The sequence below is a fragment of the Nansenia antarctica genome (assembly GCF_963989245.1).
Source record: "Nansenia antarctica genome assembly, chromosome: 4".
NCBI classification, from domain to species: domain Eukaryota; kingdom Metazoa; phylum Chordata; class Actinopteri; order Argentiniformes; family Microstomatidae; genus Nansenia; species Nansenia antarctica.
The window spans coordinates 12,119,981-12,146,231 of NC_137689.1; the positions used below are offsets into that span (position 1 = coordinate 12,119,981).

The following is a 26,251-nucleotide window of genomic DNA, read 5'->3' on the forward strand; positions in this document are numbered from 1 at the left end:
TACGAGCTACTAGTCCTTTTTAGTGACAGCTGAGCTTCCCGAAGGAAAAGCAGCAAATCATATGACAGGCAATGTTCTAGGCAATATTGATATAGAGTAGGTTATTATACCCATCTGTCACTCAGACAATAATCTATCAATAACTGAGGGTGAATGTGAACCTCGGTTTCTTTTTCTTGTTGTTGTTGTTGTTGTTATTTGGTTCTGGCAAGAGCCAAAGCTAAAAATGTTACCAAGTTCACATCTTCGAAGTGATGGTGTCAGTGAGAGCTCTACCCCTTAAACATGCCTTTGCCTATCTGTTTTTTGTATTTTATTTAACCTTTATTTAACCAGGCAGGCCAATAAGAACTTATTCTTATTTGCATTGGCGTCCTGGCAAAAGACAAGCCTCTTGGCGGGAGGAGGGGGGGGGGGGGGGGCTGAAAATAAATCAGGTTACATGTTAAAAACAAAGAACACACACGACAGACAGCGGCTTACATCCAAGCATTCCCAGCACAGTTAAAAGATAGAAACATACAGACATCTCCAACACCTCCTCCACTTACAGTCACAGCATCAGTTAAAAGGACAATGTCACACATCCACATAAACCCGCACAACATTAAGCACAACAAAAGCACACTAACAGAATAAAAAAATTGCATACATACAGTATGCAAATTTGGACAGACACAGGAAGTCAACAGACATGCATGGGACAAACAGTACGCAGCCAACAGGGAGGGTTTAGAAAAACACTAGAGGGTTGAGAAACAGTTACATGTGTCAGTGAGAATGTCCATGATAGAGTCCTTAAAAGCTGATTTGGAAATAAGAGTGTCCAGTTTGAGTGATTTCTGTAAATTGTTCCAGGCATTGGCTGCAGCAGCCCTGAAAGAAGGGTGGGTGTTTGTGTCATCTACTAAACTGCTATTAGTGTGTATGCCTGTCATAGGATGCTGTCGACATCAATGCAAATGACCAAAAAGCTTCTTAAAAATAAATAAAAGTGTTTTCGTTTTTTTGCATATTACAAAAGTTGAAGTGTTGAAGGGCCCACTCAATATAACAAACAACAGTTTTAGGATCACTAAATACTCATAATTTGTGAGTGGGTTTGGGAGCATATTTTGGTGGTGTTGGGGGCATAATTCCCTTTGTTTTACTCACTGTTGTGCCTGCAACCACCCCCATATGGCCGCATGTCTGTGTGTTACAAAATGTGAGTGTCTACGACATACGCGATTCACGACACCTTCAGCTTTGTACTCTCGAGACGTATCAAAATAAGGCCGATTTTTTTCATAAATCTTGCGAGACTTATCAAAATAAGGCAGAATTTTTAAATAAATCTTGCAAGACTTAAGCCTGGTTTTACCTTCAGCAACGTTAATTAGTACATTCGCGATTAAAAGAAAAGCCTGGTTCGAGCAACTCTCGATTGGGATTCAAGCCTCAAGTGATTCCTCGAATTAGAATCAGCCTAGTGTCATCGACTAGGAGTAATAAGCCCAGAACAGCCGATTGTCGAAAAGAAGATACTATGACAGGAAAATGACAGTGCACCGCTCTGCTAATGGAGCTTTATGAAGATGACAATTACGTAAGAAGTAAAAAAGGGGAATACTGCCGCAATTAACAGAGAGGGAAATGGCCTGTCAAAAAAATTGCTGACAGATTAAATGCATATGTCATACTACCCCCTACTATTATTTAAAAAAAAATATGAGTGAACATTCACTAATGTGGTTATATTAGCAGCAAGCTTCACAGTATCAGATCATCGGGATGGAAGCTTGTACTAGGATTCTTTTAAGACGGGGGTTTGAATCCCGCTTCTGATATACACGTTTTACTGCATTTCATTGTCTGATGCTTGTACTCTGCAATAACAATGAAGTTGAATCTAATCTAAAAATGTATGTTTAAAATGATGGTGTAGGCTAATTTATGACAACATGATTACAGCCGCAAACGCATGTCCCATGTTGAATGACATAGAAAGACATTGAACAGATTTCTACATTTTGGAGAACTGACAATAGACTTTTAAAAAAAACAACCTAACGAGGCTTGGGAGGTTGCTGCTTAACTTAGAGTTCACATATACATGACAAAATCACACATTTGGCTCCTTGTCCTGGAAGGAGTCTATGGACACGTACAGACTTCAATCCACACTGTGGTCCCCTAACTGTGACTAGCATAGCAGGGCTGTAACACTCACTTTTCTATGCACACTAAATGAGTCCCACTGAGAACCAAGCAATGTACAGTATGGACAGCTGCTACACTGTACAAAGTAGGTTGTGTCTATACAAAATGTTATGCTTGCATATACTGTATAAGGATGCATAATATACTGTACAGTATGTCCAACCCACCTTAAAGGATAGGTTTAGAAATGTTTTAACCAAATCTTTTTTTTATGTAAATGGAATGGTAGAACGATACAGACAATTATTTTGTGAATTTGCTTTGTTTTGAGAAACTTAACGGCCCCACCGAAACCCCTTATCAGGCTATAATGCAACTGCGTGGATAAATCATGCAGTCATGAAAAGAATCAAAGAAATTGCCCAAATATGCCCTTTTGACACTGCAAAGCTCCTAGTATATTGATGCACGTGTTAGGATGTTGTACACATGCAATTGTGGCAATCTAAACTTTTTTCGCAATGTTATATTCAATTTTGTTGGACTCAAGTAATATTGATTTCTGCATTCCAATGACAAAGTGTAATATAACATTGTGAAAAAGTTTGAATAGGCACAATTTGATTTTGCTTTTGCTTTTGAGACAGTTGACAATGGAACACAGGAGGAATGGTTCGGAATCATCACTGGTGCTCTCAGTAGACGGTCAAGGTTCATCTTAATATATCCACGGACCCAGATGGGCATCCGAAGTGATATAAAGAGTTTACCTCGATCAATTCTCTTCATCGATATCACATTTTTTTCACAACTTTGCATGCTATACGATGCCACCATTTTTTTCCAGAGACGGTAAACACGGCCTAAGTCACATCCAGTTTTCTCCAACTGGAGAATGTGTCATGTCTGGTTTCAACGCCAAATTTCCTCTCAACTCAAAAAAATCAAAAAAAAAAGAAAAAAAAAAGAAAAGAAATCTGATACATGAGAAAGGTCAAAGGTCAAAGATGGTGCCAACATATCTCCAAATGGCCTAAACATATAGGTGTCCGCCTAAACATACCTGTACTAAAACAGGTACAAAGTTGCATTTGCTCACATTACTAGCATCAACTTTGGCACAAGTACTAATAAGACCCTGGAGTACTGATTCCTAGATGATTTGGGCTTGGTTATCAGGTTTCCAAGGTGATATTCACTGTAAAAGCTGGGGGTTTTTTAGGCGGAGACTGAATTTGAGATGTTTTATAATGTTCTAGCTCTATTTACTCTGACACAGTAACATTTTGATTCTGACACTTCTACAGCCACCCCACAGGTGTTAGCTTTCATTTGATAACAAGATCATTATGAAGGCCCTTGTGATTGTGGAGATATTCTATATTCACTGTGGGCATGTCATTTCGAGCAGAAAACCAGAAAAATGAGGTGGATAAGAAGAGGTTTGCGGCGTGTCCACTTTTTGCTCACCTCCACACACAAGCACAGTATTGTAAGGTCTTAACAGGGTCTGGTTAAAACGTCCTTAAGTAGGGCAATGTAATTGTTCTGTTTTTTCCAGATTATGAAAGTGCAGATTGTAAGCTTTCAAATGATGTGTCACATTGAAATCTGAAAATAGTTGAGTGTTGGTACACCAAACCAAATAGCGGAGAAACACGCTCTGAATCAAAACACACGCAAAACAGCTGCTAGTAGACTAGCGCTAAAAAGGAACATCTCTATGAACATCTAACTGCTGTTTAGCACATAAAAACATACTGTGCTAAATATGCTAAAAACATAGCTACACATAATTAGATGATCACACAGTCCTTGCTTTTGAACACGTCCTAAAACGTACATTTGTTTACAAGCCATGTATCACTTACCTGCCTATGGCAGACGAAACAGTGAATTCAATTGAGTGATCCTAAAACTGTTGTTTGTTATATCGAGCGGGCTCTTCAACACAACTTTCGTAATATGCAAAAAACAGAAAACACTTTTTTTAAAGAAGCTTTTTGCTCATTTGCGCAACTTAAGAATTGTCAACATGCGGCCTTTTTCACCAGACCATGTCACAAATAGCTCCTCAATACGTAGGCGTAGTGTTGGGGCAGGACAATTTGCAATCAGCTTTTAAGTTCATTTGAAAATCACCATGTTAGTGTCAACAGAATGCAATTCATATCAAAATGTATGGATTTTGGTTTAATCACCAAATTACATTTATAGTATGATGGTACAGTTGGGTGTGTGTCACATGCCAGGCCTTCGTGACAGTCCAGTCTTAACCCCCATCCCCACTCTTGTGGATACCAAGTTCAAACTACCTTTTCCATGTTTCATGTGACTAGAGAGATTGAGAAATACAATGATAAGAGAGATATAGTTCAAGGTAAAAGGCAAAAGGGAGCTTTTTCTCCAAATGAATGTTCTCTCTATGCTTAAATTAGGTACTTAATCCCTAAGGTAAGTGACTGGGGGATTGGAGGATGAGAGAAGCATAAAGTAGAACATTTGCACATTTGACAATGTTGAGCATTGTTCTGTAACATGGCCGGAAGTGATATTCTTTCTAATTTGTATTTTTGTTCAGATCTTGTGCACCAGAACATCCTCGTTCAGCAACTCCCATTTAATTTCCTGCCCTGGACTTTTTCCAGAGGAATTCCCGTCGGGCCATGTTTGGGACAGAGTAACAAGGTAAAATGTGTGTACAAAAATCCAGACCTCTGAAGCCTCCACGATTGCTTTATAAGCCTGCCTTATGCATATACTGTCTCAAAGGTGTTGTTTGCAGACACTGACAAAGCACATTCACTTAAATTGTCACACCTTGCACTTTTGTTTTTCTAATTGTGCCATCATTTCACATGAAAGATGTAGCTCATTAAGAAAAACAGCCTCCCAACATTCTGCACACAGCGAAACCCTTAAATGAGCCCAAATTAATGATGGTCTGTCATTTTATTTTGAGACTGTGTGTGTGTGTGTGTGTGTGTGTGTGTGTGTGTGTGTGTGTGTGTGTGTGTGTGTGTGTGTGTGTGTGTGTGTGTGTGTGTGCGGGTGTGCGTATGTGTGCGTATGTGTGCGTGTGTGTGTGTGTGTGTAGGTGTGTGTGGGTGTGTGCATGCATGTGTGGTTCAAAGTAAGCATTATAAAAGGTAATTGGATAATATTTGTATTGTTCTGTATCTTATTTTCAAATCGAAATCTTATCAGGCAACAATAACACATATTATTTTTGTTTTCCGTTACACCCAGGCAAAATGTATTACAGTAATGATATAAGATTTAGCATTGACAAATTCCCTCTCACCAGTATTTTGTAAGGCAGGCTTATCTCTGAAACTGTCTGCTGTAAATGGTCCGATTACCTCTTGTGGTGATCTTTACACCACAATGCACAAGTGATCATCTGAGAGGACAATTATGGTGAGGAAAGAGGCTGCCATCCAGTTTTAGCATTATCCAAGTTGCCCAGGCAACAACAATGCACCAAAAATCTGGGTAAAAATAAACATACCACCAGGGCTCTATTTCAACAACCCAACCGCAACTGTTGATCGAAGCACTATGGCGTGGCACTATTGGTCAGGGAGCATTTCACCATATACCAGCAGTAGCATTACAAATGCCAGGTTTAAATTTAATTAATTTAAATGAATGAGAGGAGTGTCGAGGGCTTGACCCCTCACTGATCAAATCATTAATCAAAATGTGTTCCATAGCCAAATATGAGGAGCTCAACTGATGGCTTGTGTGTTTTCCTCAACTCAGATTAGCGGTGAACGGACGTGAATGATCTTTCAGACAATATGAGTGCATTTTGGATAGTAGCAATACTAAATATATATATACACATAATTACAATGAACATGACACAATCAGGAAAATGTTCCCTCGACATGATATCAGGCCACATGTCTGATAGTAATAGACTTGCATTTGCAATAATTAACATACAGTCATGGACAAAACTACTGGCACCCCTGCACTTCTGTCAGATAATGCACCACTTCTCCCAGAACATTGTTGCAATTACAAATGCTTTGGTATTCACATGTTTATATATGTTGTTTGCATTGGAACAACACAAAAAAGCAGAGAAAAAAAGCCAAATCTGATTCCACACAGCCCTCCAATGGACTGGACAACAATTAAAAAATGTTTATTAAAATTCAAAATTGTATTTCAAGCATGTGATGCTCCTTTAATTTGTATTCAAACCCACCTGTGGTGTGTACCACACTGAGCATGGAGAAAAGAAAGAAGAGCAAATAATTGTCTAAGGATTTGAGAACCAAAATTGTGGAAAAGCATAGACAATCTCAAGGCTACAAGTCCATCTCCAGAGCTCTTAACCTGTGTCCACTGTGACCCAAAGCACACAGAAATGGTTTAAGACAAAGTGACCAGAACTGAATGCCATAGAACACCTGTGGAGTGATCTCAAAACAGCAGTTGGGAGATTACAGTAGAGAGGTGTAAGAAACTCATTCATGGTTACAGGAAGGTTGATTTGAGTTATTTTTTCCAAAGGGTGTGCTACCAAATATGAAGTTCATAATAACAACCAAAGCATTTGTAATTGCCACAGTTTTCTGAAAAGAAGCGGTGCATTATCTGACAGTGCAGGGGTGCCAATATTTTTGTCCATGACTGTATGGCTTTGCAAGTTTGAGCCATTATGTTCAAACGTTTTCATTTACTCTCAACTGAATGTGGTTTACCTAGAGGAAATGAATGAGTGAAGTAACTGACTGCATTTGTAATAAGAGATGGCTTTAGTGGGTCTTAATATCTCTTGTGCTGCTTGAAACTGGCACTTGTGGCATGTGTTTGAGGATATACCTCAAATAATAAGCTGATATGAAACGGGTGTTGCCGTTATTATTTGAAAATACTGCACCGGCAGGTTTTACATGCTGATATTGTCAACAAGCTGGCGTTTAACAATACTGTCACCTTGCGCCTGGACGAAAATAGAGGTACTTGATTGCAAATTTAGTTTGCATGGCAGAATAGAACCAATGGAACAGTCCCAAAGCTAAATTAAGCACACCAGTAGGCATTTCACCTTGTGATACCAGGACTCACCCCACCTTGAATCTCTCTTTTGATCTCTGTTCATTAGAAACTTTCCACATGTAAGAACTCAGACATCTTGGCCTGCATTACAGTTCACTAGTTCATGAATCTCAATGCACACCCAGGGGTTTATACACCCATACCTCTGCCAATGCACCCCTAATCACTGCTGCAAATAGCACTGCTTTTACTGTCAGCTCTGGAGAAAATATGTCACTCCCTGCTCAAGATTAGCTTTTACGGCAATCACTAGAACAATCAGTGTGTCCTAAAGAGGAACGTTCCATCCCCCCACGGCCGTAGGATCCACACTTAAGTGTAGTGTTAAGCCCTACATGGAGAATTAATGATTTTGCTCCTTGTCAGGGCAAGCTGTGAATAGGGCATGTGCTAGCTCTCTCTGCAGAGAGCGAGAGAAAGAGAAAGAGAGTGTGTATGTGTGTGTGTGTGTGTGTGTGTGTGTGTGTGTGTGCGTGCGTGCGAGAGAGGGAAAGAGGAGCTCTGTCACCCCAGTGAAGCTGGGTGTCAGTTGGTGTCTGGCGGGTCAGAGTTGTTCCTCATCTGAATCCCATCTCAAGGCTCAATTAGCCATGGCCGGAGTCAAGGATTATTCTATTTTCCTGGATTTGCCCCTGGAATTTCTGTCAAAGCCCTAATTAGGCCTTATACGTTTTCTAAATGCAGATGTGTATGTACGGTAATGGAGATTCCTTGGCGGAGATATCAACACATCCTCCTATAGGATTTATTTGTTAATACCCTGGTGATGCAGGATGTGTGTGTGTGCATCTGGACAATTGATACGTCATGTAGCACATGGGCCAGTGTGATAAGGCTGAAACCCTGTTAACATCTGGTTTGAAGTATGACCATTACTATCCTATTGCGTGTAATAAGACCAGAGAATCCTTGCTCATGTACTGTACCTGGCAGTGAAATGTGTGCAATTATCTGTCATGCATGTACACCTTGTGATTGAGATGAGCTTCACCAAATAACAACCACAATTCTTCAATCCTTGTTCTTCACAAAAGGTAATTTGGCCAGATCTTATCGCAATCCACAAAGCATCCACACCTGGTCCGTGATTTTTCTGGATATGGAACAGAATTCATTGCATTGCAATATTTTGGCTTGACTAGCGAGTGTGTCATTGAAGTCCGAACACATGGTTGGTTGCCGACTTGTTCCCTGTTTCACCAGCTGCCATCACATATTGTGCAGCAGCTGCAAAAGGAGATACAGCTCCCCCCTTTTACCCAGCGCGATCTCTCCTTTGCACCATCTATCCCCCAGAGGCACACCTGTGGCAACATGCCTCATGCCTTTTCATTGCTTTTCCTCTCACTTTCTCTCTCTTCAACAACTTGAGTATATCAATTATATTTACTGTTGGACTAGTTAGGTATAAGTTACGGTAACTTAGTAGTTATCTACAGGTTGACCTACAGGTAGGAACGAATGTTCACTAAAGGCTTAGGAAAGCTGAAGTAATCAATTTACTTTCAAACTCATACAATAACTTAATTGATGATGTCTCAAAGATAAACTATGTCACCTAACTTCCCCTACTACCAATAATTGAATACATTTAGCCAGCTAAGCAAGCACACAAAGTGTCTACTGAGACATTATTTTCTAGCTTCCTATACTATTTGACCCAAGTTCTGGTAAACGGGATCTAATACATGACATGATGTAATATATCCCACTTTACCTTTAGGCTAGTCTTAGACATATTCTGAGTGAGATTCTAAGTCTAGAAATGTACTCTATACAGTCGCTTTCATTTGGGTGATTTAATGTGTTAATTACATACTACATGAATAATCTGTAATTCTAAATATTGCAATAACATTGTGAATGTAGGGAACAGATGGCCGATGCATGATATATGATTCACTTAGCTATTCTTGGGAACAATTTTCCCTCCAGTTCATCTTGTGAAAGCACCATTTTATCAAATCCCCCAAAACCTCACTGTTCCATCAGTGAGAACCACATTCCACAACTAGAGGTACAGTAATTGCAGTGTTACAGTCTGGAAAGGTGCATCATCTCAATGTAGAACTGCATGGAGAAGGGGGAATAAAGGAAACAGTGGCCATTGTGTTTATTACTGAGCCAAACTAATGCCCCACAAGATTAATTCAAAGGCAAAAGGGAGCCCAAAGAACATAACTGCCTTTATTCTAAGAGGCCCATGCAATTAGATGTAGTCATCCATGAACATCTTTTGTTTGTGAGTTTATGTGTGTGCATTTCAGTCTACATGCCTTCAAAGAGGAGCTTGAAAAGGAATTCGCATTGCAGGTGTGGTAGGCCTTACAGTACACTTAAGAGTAACCTTTTGTATGCAAGTTTCCTACTATCTAGATCACTTAAGTCACTCCCTCTCTTCATTACGGTACATTTATTGTTATTATTACTCAACATGAGACAATCAATCAGATATTGATGTCTGCACAAGTGTGCCATAAAAAAAGGAATTATACTATAAATAAATATACATATTTATAAATGCTTTAAAGTAAGACCAAGCCTCTTGAAACCATAATTATCTCTATCCATCTTGAGGCCATTCCATATTCTCAGTGGAACTGCGTAACCAGCACTAAGTTAAAGCTAATCATTGTATTATGTAAAAACCCAGAGAGAAAAGTAACATTGACAATTAGTTTGGAGATTAAGACAATGCAGTGTGTTAAACATGATATATTTTTTGGCTTTAACCTCCTCCACAGTATGATTAGTCTACCTGCGAGCTTAATTATACTAACAGCACATGCTGCATGAAGAAGCAGAAAGAAAACAACGTGCACAATATATATACAATATATACAGTATATAGGAACAGAACTTTCATTTTTTATTTTATATTTTTAGGTGCTGACCTAATCAAATCAGAATGAGATAGATTTCACGAGGTCCAGATGGAACCTGTAGCACGTCTAATTTAATATGGAATTTCATTATGATGGAGTGTTATCTTTGTCCAGATGGTGCAGTTTGGTTTTTAATTCATATTTCAACAACATCTTCTTTTTTTAATCACAGAACAACTGATTGAATGAGCGGTACTGTAAGATAAGTTTCACACACACTCTCCAGTAAAACATGTATTGTGATCTTGTGAATGACACCATTACAAGCAACACATTGAGACTGTGTGTTGGACAGTGAAACTGCTGTTCTTTCTGTTTGACTATCGAGTCAACACATGGCTGTGATCTGGTCTATTATAGCGTGCAAACACATTACATTAAGATCACATTTGTAGAGGGTTATAAATGGCTTATAATTAGTTAATAAATCACTTAGAACCAGTTTATTATTCATTACAAACCATTTACAAACAGTTATAAGTCATTTGTTTAGATTGATCGATATTCACTTGATGCTTGCCAAATAGGGCACTTGCTATGGAGATAGATTACTGTTAATATTATCGTAAATAACTCATGTGTACCCTTATCTGGGAATAATAAAATAAAAAAGCACAAATAGAATTCACTATATGCAAACAAACACCTCTTGATTTATGTTTGTTAAAAAAAGGACTTGAATGAATACAAAAGTATTTATGACTAAAATGCTCTAAAATGTATAAACAAACATCTCAATATTTGAATAAAAAACAAAAGTTATTTTTTAAAAATACTTTGGATCACATTACATTTGTGTATCTGTTTAAACATTACAGAATGTTGGCACTAACTTTCCGCATTTACACTTCAATTCAGGGGTCTTAATGAGTTAGCTATCTCCGCTGCTATCGAATATCTTTGCAGATTATTTTCTCCAGCCAACCACGTAACGCTGTCTGATGACATGTCTTGTTTTGTTGTTATCCTTGTGGTGCTGTGTTCCATAAACTATGTAAGTTATTTGTTAGTTCATTAAGATCATTGGTTCCACTGAGTTTACACAAGAAAAACGTTAGGCTGTGCTGATTTCGCAACAGCAGATGAGTTTCAACTTCATTTTGTTCTGAGGGTTTATTCTTTCAACGTGAACTAGTACACCACAGGTAAAGTTAGGTAGCTACTCTTATTTAAATGAAATGCATAGTTGGCATGTGCTACAAAACGTAATTAAAGATAACTTGACTATGCTAGACTGTATGTTAAAGATCATCTAGGGACTGAGGCTGAATCTAGGTAACGCTAAAGTTTCACACATGAGACCTGTTTGCTGGTGTAAAAAAAATCTGCAAAGATCTTTGATTGCAGTGGAGAGAGAAACTCATTAAGCCCATGTTTAAACCCTGCATTTATGACTCATTTTCCGTGTACTGTTGGAACATTGTACTTGATGTCCCCTCTAAACATTCATTGCTGTTCATAATTGCTTCTGCAAGGTGAGGCTACTTCACTTGGAGTGCCTTTATTTTAGATGTTATACTGTCATTCATTCATTCATTAGGCTGAGTTATACATGTTTGTAACTCAATAATTAATATTAGTAACGTATTCATATATGGTAAATAGTGTTACACTTCATGTTAAGGTCACATTTCATCAGTTACAAATTAGTAACCCATTAATAAATGTTACACTTTACATTAAGGTGACATTTGTTCAATTCCACATATTGATAACTCATTAATTCATGTTGGTAACTCATTAATACATGTATATTTGGTATGTGTTAGTATGCTACAGAAATTTGCCTGCAGACATAAGATGGAACTGGAAATCTGGCTCTTGTTGGTCAGAATACAGTAATGTTGATCTTTCTTTCCATTTTCCCTTAAGACATGCAAATAACAGCTCTGTCCTGGGAAAAAAAAGACATGCTGTAGCAAAAACAATTAAGCATGGTTCTTCACAGCGTCACTTGGCAGCTCCCTTCAGATGGTTAGGGGACAGAAAAGGTCTCTCACTTAGGCAGCGACGTCAACGCAGATGTCGAGTCCAATGAGGAATTACACAAAGCTTAGTTTTAAGATGTCACATCAGCAGTAGCAAGGCCGACGAGGGGGGGGGGGGGGGGGGGCTGGGCTACTACGGCTCGCAGTGGCTATGGGCAGTGCTAAATGAATATACATAGTATATGGACCAGTAAATGCAAATTTGAGACTAAATATTCAACCACGCCCCCGGGATATCAACAACCCACCCCTGTCCATAGCCACCACCAAGAAGGGAGAAGGAGTCATCACCACAACCTTACTCAGGCAGCAGTGATGCACTTTTTTTTCTTCCCCTTCACATGCACAGCCATCTTTGTGTGTTATCATCATAGCTCGTAGAAACAGCTCATAGTGCTCTGCTGTCGGAGACACATTAGTATTTGTATTACAAAATACAGTATATCCCATGGCAACACGGACGAGCTTTTACATCAGAATGTGCCACTAGATAATTACAAACTGCTTTTTTGCTACCCTCTAGAAAAGTTTAACTAAACAGTGTCATGTACTAATGAAAGAGTCATTTTTTTCCTCCCCTACAGTGCAGAGCAACATTGAATTTGCTTCATGTAACCCATCTCCCTTGTTACTTTTCTTCCTTTTAAGTTACCTGCATTGCACTTCTCCCCATCAAATCTGAAGCACAAAAGAAATGTTAAGACTGTTAAAAGGTTACCTAAGAAAAAGTAGGAAAACAGGTTAGGCCTTTGGGGTATTGTAAATGTAAGAACGAGCAGGTGAATTAGGAGTTCTTTTTTTAACCGTGCAAAACCAGGTACTCCACTGCGCGGCACATTTGGGGATGAAAGAAAGGGAGAAAAAACACACAAAAAAACAGTCGAACTCTCTGATTGTAGTCAGCCATGTAGGGGAGATGACTTTTGGAATTGTTCATGTCTTGTCCCTCATTTCTTTTGTGGTCTTTCTATCTTTTTATGGAATTGCCCGTTGATAATGTCAACAGAGATTTCGCGGCACAGTGCAGGTGCAAATCGTCCAGACTCACATTTTCCCCAACCTTTGATTTGCATCAGAGTCGAGGCACTGTAGGGGATTTTCCATGCCAGCGACAGGACTGCACTACAGGGCTCCGCACCGCACAGTAACACACTCAAACAAAGCAATGCTCGGTCACACTGCAAAGAGCTGCCTCAACCACCATGGAAGACTCTGCAGGACTGTGTTCAGGTCTCTCTCCCGTAGACGGCATCATGCTAGGTACTTATAAATAACTTAAGGTATAATCTACTGATGAATTAACTATGAAACAGAGCTTGTGGATTTTTGTACATTTCCGAAAATGTAACAACATTACCCATTTATTGGAAGAAGGGGTGTTCGTACTAGTGAAACTATATCAAAGCAGCACTGCTACTCTGCAAGCCGTGGTTTGACTAAACATGTGTCTCAAAATGTATGCCATTTGTCTTCCTAATCAGAGAAGATAGAGCAGACCAACAGCAGACTGGGAGACACTCAAGCAAATACAGTTCTTACCGGAATGGTGGCTAGCTGGAGCATACAGGGGGGGGGGGGGGGTTGTCCCTGTATTAGTGCCCCCTCCCTATTACCCCTGACTGGGAGATGGATGCTGGCTGTCACACCTGCCTGACTTTGTTCCTGCCAGATGCAAAGGGGTCATGAGGAAAGCACCCAAACACTCATCAATCTCACCATTGGCCAACGTTACCTCTGGCTCCAAGAACATGTTCCAATATCCATTTAGTCACTCCAGATGGTTACAAAAAAATGCTTACGTAAACAGAAACAGGGTGGCAAAATCTATTGACCTGAGATAGAAAATGAAATATGGGCTTCTGTACAGGGGTAATGGTAGCAGGAGCCATATTTTATTCAATTGTAGAAAATGTAGAGCAGATGAAATACATATCACAGATATTTCTTCCTAGATGTTTTATAGTCAGGAACTATCAATTTTATATTTGTAGAAAGTGTCATTAAGTGTCAGTCAATAACCAGCTTTTGTTTGGAGTATCATACGTTCATAATTCATTTAAAAAATGTGTTTGTATGGTCTTTTGCCAGACATTGTTACTGTTGTAAAAGTCTCTGCCACAACAATAACAGTGTGAAACTATATCTCCCTCTCCGCTCCACCCTTCAGTTCCCTCTCTTCCTTTTTAATTCTCTCTACTTCTAAAGCTCCCATGGGGTTCAGAATAATGTACACAAACACTACAGCAGAATTGAGAAGTACTCGTGTTGTTTGCGCCTGGTGAAAGGAATCATCACAGCGTGCATTTCTTGCCACACAGACTTAATTGCAGAGCATCAGAAAGTCGGGAGAATTCCCCCAGTATGCAGATCCACTTTGATGCTGTCACTCACACTGTGGTGCTTTTGATTAGCCCTTGTCTAACACAGCCTGTTTGTGACCACAGTTACCAGGCAGTCCCCATTAAAACTTAGAGGAACTTCATCCACCTCCCCCAACTGGGTCACCAGCGAGACCTCAAAACAAGTTGTTATCGGAGGGAACACAAAATAACTTCTACTTTCAGAGGTACAAGCTGAGAAAATGAATTAAAAAAAAACACAAGGATAATTTGGTTATAAGAGGGAAACATAGATTGATGTTACCTTTTCTCTTCAAGGAATATTGAAGCTTATTACACAGATATATTTATCTAAAGTGCAGAAATCCAATACATTCTTCTGACGGGACAACAAATCCATTTACTACATATGGAATGTGTGTGTGTGTGTGTGTGTGTGTGTGTGTGTGTGTGTGTGTGAGTGTACGCGTGCAAGAGACAGACAGACAGACAGACAGACAGACAGCCAGAGAGAGAGAGAAAGAGCATGACACCTCCTCACTAACTCCCCAATGCAGTGCAGAGATTCCTTGCCTGAGGACACCTTTACAGCGTCAGCGTCAAAGCAGACGGATGAGTTGTTCTTTAGTGGCTTCCTAGTCCTCTCAGACAAGTAGGGAAGTCAGACTGCCTGGCATTCCTTGAGCTGCTTCCCAGTGTGCCTGGCTGTGGCCTGAGCCATGCAGCTCTCTGATTTACATACAGTGGAGGGCTGGGCCAGTTGGGATCATCACTTTAACGGCATGCAAAAGCCTCCTTCCAGGCTAAATGACTAACTCCACGAGATTGGATTCAGATGCTAAAGGTCAACATTGTAGCTCATATTATGGTCTGAGCAGGAAATGAATTCCAAGGCAGCTGTACGATGGTAAACTAAACTCCATTGAGATATACTTTCCCAACACAACTGCTTAATTTCTACCATAAATCTCCATATCAAAATATATGACTAAATACATGAATAAATAAATACAACTTTTGATTTATTCATGTGTTTGGTGGTGGTGGTGCTTGTTTTTGCTAATTGGTGCTACATACTTTTTAAGCAACATTTTTGTTTGTGAAATTGTATGGCTCAGAACACAGTACTGCCTGACTAGATACACAACACAATGATTTCTAGAATACTGCCACTCAAGAAGACTGTACTGTATGAGTTCGGGAGTGACAAAGAGATCCATGAGACAACCATAAGCGTGTGTTTGCTCTAACATCATGACAAATGGCAGGCGCAATGATACTTCACGGAAATACTGTAATCCATAGTACTAGCTGACATGCAACTATAATATAGATATCAATTTCTGATCATTAAACAAACCAAAAAACGAACATGTGGTAATCTACAATACACATGCCCTTGGGCTATAATTGTGTGTCTAACTACCTCCACCATCATTAATACGACAGATGCAACCACTGCCAGAACATTGTGTGTGTGTGTGTGTGTGTGTGTGTGTGTGTGTGTGTGTGTGTGTGTGTGTGTGTGTGAGAGTATAAACAGGAAAACCAAATGGTGTGGTGGCAGGGGGGATAAAAATCTGCCTGGAGAATTCACAATTTGCCAATATACAACACGCACGCAATACAAATCAAAGTTTGCCACCAATTTTCACTTGTTCAGATATATCTGGAGAGACTTTGTTTGTTTGTTTCCCCCTCGGAGTCTGGCAGTTAACCGCTCTGAAATTAATCTTGTGACAAAACATTGAGACTTATTGTATGGGAAAGGAGGCTTGTCAGCTTTGTAGCACACCATTTATACTTATCAATACTCATACATTATATTCTATTTACAAAACACATTAACACCCAGTGCAAAATCCCCACTCTCTCCTATAAATCCAGCCATATCCCCTCTTCTTCCAACATCTAACTGGCCCCACAGTTTTCAATTTCTGGAGCGAGGAAAGGACAGGGGGTAAAAAGCTCCTTCGACTATTACATCTATTCTACTTTATTACCAGTCTTTGGGGAAAATAGGGAGGGCAGCTTTGTAGCCAGCTATCTGTTTACATTTTCTCTACAAGACTATATTGGAATTATAATTGTGTTCTATGGTGCCTTCTTTTGGTGTCGAGGTCTGTTTAAAGGTCCTGTAGTCCCAGTGAGATGAAGAAAAATGAAACCCCTTTTGAGGGATTCGATTACTGGGTAGATAAATGCAGCTGCACAGGTTTTCCTCCTCTTTCTTGCCCCTCTCTCTCTCTTTCTCTCTCTCTGCCACCCTCTGGGGAGGGATAATATTAAAGAGAGAATAGAGCTGACGTGTACACATTGAAAAAAATTAGCAATTAAGTCAGATGCAGAAAAAGGGAAATATTAAGTGTGATGGAGGATTATGAATGAGATAATTACAAAGAGCCAAATGTTCACAGTCACACGGAAAAGTGAACGAGTAATATTAATTGCTTATTGACTTTCGTGACTTGTAGTTTTCAAGGTTACAAGGGCCACAGTGTTTGAGGGCAGGGTACATTTGGTTGGTTATAGGGTTTCCTTGGAGTCCAGCCATTTCTATTCTGGATACTGTACGTGGGACTCACAAATAGAATTATCTATGTCACAGTGCACAGGTGAATGACAGTGGCATTACTTTGTTGTTGACAATACAAACGTGTGTCAGCTTGTAAGAGTAGCATACATTTTTCAGTTATTATTGACTATTCTTAAAGATCATATGTGTATAAAGAGGGGACTGAAGTTATTAGAATGATCTTTGTAATTAAGTAACATGTAGAGTTAATAATAACAGTTGGATTGTCCAAAATATTTGGTTTCAGGTCTTCAGTGCCGAGTCGACAAGGTGAATCTGAGAGGGCACTTTAAAAGAGTACTTTATACAAAAATCATTCTCAAGTATATTTCTCATCAGTCCACTGTAAGTATCGTCCCAAAATACATAGATATCCTAATGACAAGCTTATAAATACTTTCTGGAAATGTTAGATGATGATGTGTATTGTGTGACGTGAATAATGGTGCTCTTTCTAAAACAGTCATTGATTAAGCAGAAGTTTTCAACCATGGCAGAGTTTCTACATCATATAATAATTTCCCCATAATGTTATTATGTCAATAAGTAATTACTTGCTTGGCAATTTGCTGTGCAAAATGTTTATCGGTGAAGGAAAGATCTGTATCAATTGTTCATTTACATATGCAAATGAATCTAGCGAGTAAAAACCAACATCAATGCCATCGACATTTGGATGAGAGTGCTAGAAATATAAGTTCCTGCAAGAGAGCAAGAACAAAGGACAACATTGTGATTTGGAGAAATGCCTGAAGGCCAGAAGCGGACGTTTTTTGGTGGAGTAATTTCTGCAGAAATAAATTTGTCCATATTTAATGACTCTTGGAATCCGTTCCATACAGTGTGTGGTGAACATTAGTGCAGAGATGGACTCCTAGTCCTAGCAGCTCCATTAGACCTCCCCTGATAATGCAACACATTTTAGCCCCCCCGTTTACTTAACATGCAGGATCCGGCCCCTCTATTTGCTCTAATCAACTGATAAGGCGAAAGTCCTTTCTCCAACTCCTGGAGGGTGAAATCTGAACTCCTAATGGTCATTAGTAGTAATTATGTTCCGTAACTGGCACATCCAGCCCTTTTACTGTGTTGACTGGGCGCACAGATCCCCGCTCAGACACAGGAGACCCAGACCAGATAGCTGCTCTGATGCACTTCACTTTTGGGCATGCTGTTATCTGGCTATCGGGCCAAACACGGTTTTCGTTACGATAAAAGGCAAGTTATATTTCCTGTGTGAAGAGCCACACTGCTTTGCACATTGTGGACACAGTTATTTGAGCCACATGTTCACTGTTGTGTCCATCATTAATACGACAGATGCAACCACTGCCAAAACATTATGTGCGTGCGTGCGTGTGTGTGCGCGTGTGTGTGTTGGGATACGTGTGTATTAGTGTGTGCATAAAGAACATAAATCAAGAGGTGTTACGGTATCATATTTTTTGCATGCTGATTTTGATAAACAAAGGCATCCTGACAACACGGAAGGCCATGTCCAGGCATATGACAATATCCCCAATCAGCTGACACAGCCCTTTCCGTGGAGTGGTTGTGATTTTATGCAAATAATTTCCCTCTCCTCTCCTCTCTCAGATCAAACGCCTCTGCCCTAATCCCAGGAGCCCAACCTGCAGAGCGTGATCCTTATCGACAAGTGCAAAGCCAGTGCAGAGAGAGAGAGTGGGGATTCAATTATATATGCACAGACCTTTTTGGCATGCAGCATCCTCGCATCCAGTGATGCAACAAAGGATGGAATCCCTCTCCTCTTGCTTTGTAAATGTTAGCACATTGTATAACAATCCAACTGCAAAAAGGATTCATGCCACGTCTTCCTATATCAGTAGCGACATACATATAAATAACACAGTTGTAGCAATGTCACATTCAAATCTTTTACATTAAACTCAGTTTTTCACAATTCCTGACATTTTAATCCTAGTAAACATTCCCTGTATTAAGTCAGTTAGGATCACTACTTTATTTTAAGAATGTGAAATGTCAGAATAATAGTAGAGAGAATGATTTATTTCAGCTTGTGTTTCTTTCATTCCCAGTGGATCAAATGTTTACATACACATAACATTAGAAGAGCCACGGGTGAGGTCACGTTTGATCAAGTGAGTAAAAAAAAAGATATATCTTTGCACTTTGTCAAATTTCAGGACTCTCCTTTCATGACTTAAACAGATATGTGTGTTCTTGCCACCCAGTATCCTTACATTTTCAAAATCACATCAGGATAAACCAGTATAAAGCTATTTTGCAGTGTTTCTTGACCCCCGGGGGGGGGGGGGGCGCAAAGAGTTGGTGAACATGGCGCGGCTGTTCTAGTGTTAAGGCCTATTTGCACGGGACTAGTATTATTAGGGGACCTCTAGTTATTTGTAATAATTACGGTGTTCTCTGTGATCTTAATCCTGTGCGAATCTGCCATGTCCATAATTTGTAAAGTACAAATTTCACAGCAAATTACCTAGCATATTTCGCCAAACACAGAGGTCCAGTGATAATATCTGTCCCGAATCGGCATCTCTGTGATTTGGAGTCATTTGCAATTGTTTTGTTTTCTCCGTGCCTTATTTCTAGCATGTTTTTGTAAAAATTATGAATCTTTTTTTTTTTTTTTTACAGCAAATTGACAGAAATTGTTTAGATTCAAATTCATGAGGCTCATCTCACTACCCAGCATGGAGACCCATTTGCAAAAAGAGCAAGCTCAAATCTAGAGCGAAATGTTGAAAGATGATGAGATGGGTGAAATGCATGGCTAGTTACATATGTATAATAGATATTATATATACTATATATCTTGTTACATAGATATTGTATTGCATATCTATGTTACACAGAGCCATGACATCATATCCGAGGGATAGTGTCAGTAAATTCAAGTAAAATACAGACATCGCTTATATCGTGCGAATGCGCCATACAAAACACAGACATGGGGGGTTCATTTCTAAATCACATGAGGTCCCCAGATAATACTAGTCCTGTGTGAATAGTGCTTTAGTTAGTATTTTGTAGCATTGCCTTTAAATTGTTTAAATTGTGTCAAACGTTTTGGGTAGCCTTCCACAAGCTTCCCACAATAAGTTGGTGGAATTTTGGCCCATTCCTCCTGACAGAAATGGTGTAACTGAGTCAGGTTTGTAGGCCTTGCTCACACATGGTTTTCACTTCTTTAACTTCCTGACTGATGTCTTGAGATGTTGCTTCAATACAGGCACATCCTTCCTCATGGTGCCATCTATTTTGTGAAGTGCACCAGTCCCTCCTGCAGCAAAGTACCCCCACAATATGACGCTGACACCGCCATGCTTCAAGGTTGGGATGGTGTTCTTCGGCTTACAAACTTCCCCCTTTTTCCACCAAACATTATGGCCAGACAGTTTGATCTTTGTCCCCATGTGCAGTGGCAAACCGTAGTCTGACTTTTTTGGAGCAGTGACTTCTTCCTTGCTGAGCGGTCTTTCAGGTTATGTCGATATAGAACTCGTTTTACTGTGGATATAGATACTTTTGTACTTTTTGTAACTGTTTCCTCCAGTGTCTTAACAAGGTCCTTTGCTGTTGTTCGGGATTGATTTGCACTTTTTGCACCAAAGTACATTCATCTCTAGGAGACGCGTCTCCTTCCTGAGAGGTATGACAGATGTGTGGTCCCATGGTGTTTATACTTGCGTATTATTGTTTGTACAGATGAACATGGTATCTTCAGCCGTTTTGAAATTGCTCCCAAGGATGAACCGGACTTGTGGAGGACTTGTGGAGGTTTTCTGATGTCTTAGCTGATTTATTTTGGTTTTCCCATGATGCCAAGCAAAGAAAGAGGCACTGAGTTTGAAGGTAGGCCTTAAAATACATCCACAAGTACACCTTCAATTGACTGAAAGTATGTCAATGAGCCTATCAGTAGATTCTAAAGCCAATTTTCTGGAATTTTCCAAGATGTTTAAAGGCACAGTCCGAGTGTATGATGTATGTATATTTCTGACCCACTGGAATTGTGATATAGTGAATTATAAGTTAAATCTGTCTGTAAACAATTGTTGGAAAAAGTACTTGAGCCATGCAGGTAGATGTCCTAACTGATTTGCCCAAACTAAAACTAACTATGACTTCAACCTGAATGAATAAAGTCCATTCCATTCCATTCCATTCCATTCCATTCCATTCCAACCTACTGTAAGTGCATCTAAACCTTCAACTTCAACTGTATGTGTTCCCATGTATCTTTAGAAAATGTGAGTTCTAGTCCATGATCTCATACTGAAATAACTGAACATCATTATCACCAGTAATCATCATGAATAATACAACAAGCACGGTAAGATAGTCATAACCTGTGTTAATTGCTCTGCTCTCCCTCCTACCTGATATCAAATCAGATGGTGTCACTTAGCCTTGTTATTACATTGCCCACGTGTTCCACTGTAGATGTATAACCTAATGAAAAAATGCAGGAATCTAACTCAACAGGCTAAAGGAAAAACTAAAATCATATGCAATAAGGTATTTGAGCTGGTTTCACTGAATATATGCACCTTTGAAGTAATTACTTCATCAAAACAGTGCGAGGATGGCGAACGGGAATCAGCTTTGTATACACAAGACAACAGGAGTGAGTTTTCCTCCCCCGGCAGTGCCGTGACGAGGCTAGGCCTTTGTCAGAAAACTAATAAAGAGCTTCCATGTGCTGTTGTGCAGTAATTATGCAGCCAGGGATATCAGTACGGTATTTATGAAAACATTGTGCATCAACAAAAGGGAAAGGTCATCAAGACGGATACGACTCTGACATTAGCATTTTCGAGGCATGTGCTGTTGTATCTCCATGAATGGAAGATAAGAAAACATGACATTATCTTTTTTTGGTGTGCAGGAAAAACATTGATAAACATGACACATTAGCATTGGAAATACAACACATTACTGGGTTTTTGTAAACATCACCAGGCTAACATAAAAATAGAAGTATGGGGCGCGAACCGGGTGTTACAATGGGCTTTGTGGTTTTCTAGGTTGTCCCCTATGAGTAAGTGCATTGCACTCTATGATCTATGAAGACTGAGTCATAACACTACTAGTGTGGCCATTGCAAATACAACTATACTCACCATATGACAAACAAATCATAGTTGGCAGGACAAGAAAGATACAATCTTTTTTTAGATAACATAAAATCTATGAACACCATCATACAGTACATGTCTACCTCAGCGGCATGACAAACATGATGACATGGAATTAGACACATGCCCCAGGAGCAACGTGTTTTCCCTGAAAGCTTTTTCACACATGTCTCTGCATTTTCTTATTCTCCTCATCCCATTCATTTAGTATCAGTCAAGGGTACATTCTAGTGGGGAGATGAGGTAAACGGGAATGTATATATTCATGTATATAAATAACCTGGCTTTTCTTTGGAGCACAATTTCAAAAACCCTGCATGTTCTGTGCTGTTTTCCATTAGGGATTTCATGATTCATCTGGATTTCGTATTATAACGCACTGAATTTTTCATGCCCCCCTACATGCCCCTTTCCCAGCCTCCTCTCACCTCCTGCCCAAAACAAACAAAAACATATCTGCACATACTGTATCTGTCACACAAAGGGCCCTGTGTTTCTAACAGTATACCTGCCAGTTATATCCGATCTCTGCTTCTGCTGTTGAATATAAATGTATCACGGAGAACCATGGAGAGGCAAATACAGCAGAAACTCATTTTCACAGAATATGAGTTTTTGCGTGCACTGGTACTCTTTCAGCTTCTTTTATTCTTTCCAACTATTATTTCAGCAATTTCTTTCCTTAGTTTTGCAGAAAGGATCATTAAACAGGAATAATTCATTTGTGAGAAAGGTCAGCGGCACCACAGCCGGTTGGCTCCCAGACTTTTACTGAGGCAGTGCCAGTGAGAGAGAGAGAGAGAGAGAGAGAGAGAGAGAGAGAGAGAGAGAGAGAGAGAGAGAGAGAGAGAGAGAGAGAGAGAGAGATAGAGAGAGAGAGAGAGAGAGAGAGAGAGAGAGAGAGAGAGAGAGAGAGAGAGAGAGAGAGAGAGAGAAACAGCCTTGGCCATTGATTCTTCATGGGCACTTTCTCTTTTTCCCTGCCCAACTTACCGTAATAGCTGCATAACAGAGATAAAGGTTAGCCCCTCATTTTCCTCTCACTTCGCTATGATTATCATCACCTTTAATAGTGAAGAAGGGTATAGACATGGCTCTTCAAATGTCAACACCATTGTTGATTTCAACCCCTTTGTTGTTATTTTGGTGTGTGATGGTAGGGGCAGGGGTGTGTGGTTGGAGAAGGAGGAGGTGTGTATGTGTGTGTGTGTGTGTGTGGGGGGGGGGGGGGGGTATGGACTGTCATCTTTTTAAATTCCAGAAATAGGCTTTTCCTCCCACCCCTTTCTCCATTGTCTTCTTCCGCCAGCCACGTGTGCTCCTCGATTACCCGTGAAGCCAAATGCACATCAAGTCGCACAATAACAACATCCATTTTCTTAACAAGATTACTTTGTAGTCCCAGTTTGGCTCCTGGGATGTGTACCGGGGAGCAGAGGCACAGGGATAAGCTCTGCAGCTGCCTGCAGCTACTAATGCAATGGATGCCATCCATAGGAGATTCAGAGCTGAGCCAAACATCTACAGCAACTGGCTCTACGGGTATCTTAGCTGCCCATGAAAAACTGTGAGAGGGGCCAATTAGTAGGTTTAGATAATTATAATCTTAGATTCGAATAATCTGATTTGAATAATTGTAAGCGCCATTACGGTAATGGGATCCTGTCTGCCCAGTGTTTAGTGCATGGCCTGTGTTCATCTACATTCACCCATAGAGGGGGCTATTCATGTCCCGAAATCATTCTATAATGAACCGTCTATTGCGGTACAAATAAGGCGCATGTATATTATAGCCAGTATAAACGGGGTTGAATACTGGCAAATATGGAAGCTAATGAGTGCCTGAAACATCAATAACAGACTGTGAGACTGAAAACATTAAGCCTGTTAAGATAAAGTGGATGGCTCACAGTAACGCCCCCCCCCCTCCCCAACCAAACAAGAAAAGAAAAGCATCAGAGGTGAACTACTTCATTCCCAATGATTAGTTTGAGCAGACGCTAAAATGTACCACCTCCACAGAGCAAAGCCAGAGTCAGGAAGGAACCAGAGCTGCCGACCACCGGACGTGAGGTTAACACCACGTATCAGCTCACAGACACTGACATGAGAGAGCTAATCAAGGCAACACTCACCAAGGTTAAGTCACCAACCGCCATTTATTATGATTCAGCTGTAAACCTTGAAAGCACCCAGGAGGACCTGCATCAATCCGATCAACCACTCACTAACACCTTGATGTGAACAATGGCAACTTAGCAATTTTCTTGGGGTTTCTATGTCTTGCTAAAGTCGTAGTCTGAGCCTCTATGCTGACGTGGTACAAAGGTATTTTACAAAGGCATGTTTTAGTGCTGTAGTGTTTATGGACGTATAGCAAATGTTTGCCTCACTCTATGTGACCTATGGTCTTAAAGGGTTTGTCAGAAGCATCTCATCTCTCTAAAAACCTTTCATTGGGCCGCAGTTGTCCAAAAGGTAACAATTTGTAGAAGGAATTGGCTGGTCAAACTGATGCATGATGTTTTACATGCATGGTATACAGACATAGAATGTTTGTTTGTGCGTATGTGTATGTCTGTGTGTGTGCATGCGTGGCACACAGACAAGATACTTGCGCCACAAGTTCAACATGCACTGGTGCTATATGTGCCTGTGGTAGAGAGAGGAGAGAGAGAGAGAGAGAGAGAGAGAGAGAGAGAGAGAGAGAGAGAGAGAGAGAGAGAGAGAGAGAGAGAGAGAGAGAGAGAGAGAGAGAGAGAGAGAGAGAGAGAGAGAGAGAGAACAATGAGGGAGCACAAAGAGAAATTATATTTATTTAAATGCTGGCTTGCGTACATCTTTTATGATACAGTCCAACACTGGTGAAAAGCATTTGCAGGAGGATTATGTAATTTTGCACTTACAGTTTATCATTGTGTACCTTGGTTGGTGTTGAATTGCTAGATCTGCTTCTTACTCATTTTTGTCTTTGTCCCTGTGCCCCTCCAAACCACACCACATCACACCACACACATACACCCTGTTAATGGGGCGCACGACAACAACATGGAGCAATAGACAACCTGTCAGGCTCTTCCAGGGAAGCACTAATGTGATCCCACAGCTCAATCAGACTCACTGCTGGGGCCCAGTGTTTTATTACAGTCACTGTTGAGAGAGGGAGAGGGGGACTGGACCTGTGGTCCAATGATATAAGGGCTTTGGTGATATACACTACCAGAGGAAGGTAATAGAAGAGATAGAGGTAAAGAAGAGATAGAGGTAAAAAAAGAAGGAAAAAAAGAAGGGGGAGAGCCAAGGAGAGGGGATGAGAAAGGAAATTACTTGGCTACACAACTAAGTATAACTTCTAAGGGCATTATGATTATGTATCACTATAGGGTTAGGGTTATATGATTTGCATATTTGGCAAAGTCCCATACAGTAATATAATAATAATAATACAAATAATAACTTTTACTTGTATAGCACTTTTCCTGCAAACGTTGCACTTTATATAGTATGAGTATAGTATATATTAGCTTAAAATCATATAGCCTATATTACAGCATTTTGTGAACCATGTTTATAAGACTTCTTCAAAGTTTCACAAGTTTTGACACTTGCAGCACTGAAGAACATTACTCACTGTACATTATATCCGTGATTACATTAAAACTGGGTTATTTCAAGACGGACTTCACAGCCAATGCTTGCATAATTTCTGTGTCATCATCAATATCAATCATTCGTGATAAGTCTACTAATAACTCTAGTTACCTCCCACTCCTGAACCATCAATCAACCAAGAGCGGCTCAATATCCACTGGAACCTGCACACTGACATGGTCCTAAACAATACTTACTGTATATAATTTCTGTCTCATCATCACTATCAATCATTAACGATAAGTCTACTAATGCTCTAGTTAACTCCCACACCCAAACCGTCAATCAACCGAAAGAGGCTCGATATCCACTAGAACCTCCACACTGATGTGGTCCTAACCTAAGCAAATGCAGATTAACGCAAGATCTTCCCAGATCAGAGTGCACATTGGCAGGGCTAAATCGTGGTGGGATCAGTGAGAGCACCTTTGATCTGCTAAGACTCCCCTCCTCG

General features: G+C 40.0%; 1 protein-coding gene across 1 annotated transcript in view; it reads right to left on the reverse strand.

Annotated features, from left to right (window-relative positions):
- Positions 1 to 26,251, reverse strand: part of cdh8 (cadherin 8) — a gene marked incomplete at both ends in the record, with an annotated part of 77,320 nt that overhangs the window by 46,872 nt on the left and 4,197 nt on the right. The window lies entirely within an intron of this gene.